Source organism: Phodopus roborovskii, unplaced genomic scaffold (assembly GCF_943737965.1).
Source record: "Phodopus roborovskii unplaced genomic scaffold, PHOROB, whole genome shotgun sequence".
In the NCBI taxonomy this organism is placed as follows: domain Eukaryota; kingdom Metazoa; phylum Chordata; class Mammalia; order Rodentia; family Cricetidae; genus Phodopus; species Phodopus roborovskii.
The window spans coordinates 49,749-51,047 of NW_026125879.1; the positions used below are offsets into that span (position 1 = coordinate 49,749).

The 1,299-nt window shown below is 43.2% G+C and overlaps 1 pseudogene; it reads left to right on the forward strand.

Annotated features, from left to right (window-relative positions):
• The first annotated feature begins 561 nt into the window (after positions 1-561).
• LOC127217886 (60S ribosomal protein L23-like) lies at positions 562-1,021 on the forward strand (annotated as a pseudogene).
• The last annotated feature ends 278 nt before the right edge of the window (positions 1,022-1,299 follow it).

Below are 1,299 nucleotides of genomic sequence, written 5' to 3' on the forward strand. Positions count from 1 at the left end.
GACTTAGGAGTAATCCAAACCAGCATTGTAGAAATCAAGAATTTAATGGAGCCAGCACATAAACTGAGTTCCTAAAGCATGGTTTGGAGATCTGGGGCACCCACATGGGTATATAGAAGGACAAGGCTGTCTTCAGATGTCTCAGTGCATAAAGCACTTGCCACATGATCATGAGGATTGAGTTCAAATCAGCCCAACCTATATAATTGTGGGGTGGTTGTTGTGGCCTGGTTGCAATATCAGTACTGGTGGCAAGGGATCCAAGGAGCAAGTAGATTAGCTAGAATCACTGTATCAGTATTGGTGTTAAATGGAGAGTTCCTATATCAACAAATGAGGTGAGAGAGATGCCTGACAGTAACTTATATGCTCAATAGTGCATGTGCACTAATATGAGCCCACATATGTGAAAATGCATTTTCATACAAAAGTATTCTGACATCATTTGCTCTCTCCCTCCTCTAAGAGATGTATAGCAGATTTCTGTGGTGGCTAAGTGGAACCCAGTACAAAACAGCACAATAGTTGCATATAGAAACATATATAAGGCTTTTTTTTCTGGCTCTTTCCGGGCGTCCAAGATGTCGAAGCGAGGACGTGGTGGGTCCTCTGGAGCAAAATACCGGATTTCCCTGGGTCTTCTGGTAGGAGCTGTGATCAACTGTGCAGACAATACAGGGGCCAAAAATTTGTATATCATCTCTGTTAAGGGCATCAAGGGACGACTGAACAGACTTCCTGCTGCTGGCGTGGGTGACATGGTGATGGCCACAGTTAAGAAAGGCAAACCAGAACTAAGGAAAAAGGTCCATCCTTCGTCAACGAAAGACGTATCGAAGAAAAGATGGGGTGTTTATTTTGAAGACAATGCAGGGGTCATAGTAAACAATAAAAGCGAGATGAAAGGTTCTGCTATCACAGGTCCAGTTGCAAAGGAATGTGCAGACTTGTGGCCCAGGATTGCATCCAATGCAGGCAGCATTGCATGATTCTCCAGCATATTTGTAAAATATATTCATTACAAAAGTGTTTGCTCAAAAAAAAACATATATAAGAATCCTAATGGATTCTAGTAAACAATGTATCAGATCTTTCCCTCTCTTCTCTCCCTCTATGTGCGTGTTTTGTGTGTGTGTGTGTGTGTATGTGTGTGTGTGTGCGCGCGCGCGTGTGCGTGCATGTGTGTATGAGTAAATACAGGGCTTCAGCTGATCAACTCTACCATCCTCCTACTTATTCCCTTTAGACATGGTTTGTCACTGAGCTTGGAATTAGCTTGTTGGTCAGCAAGCTCCAGAC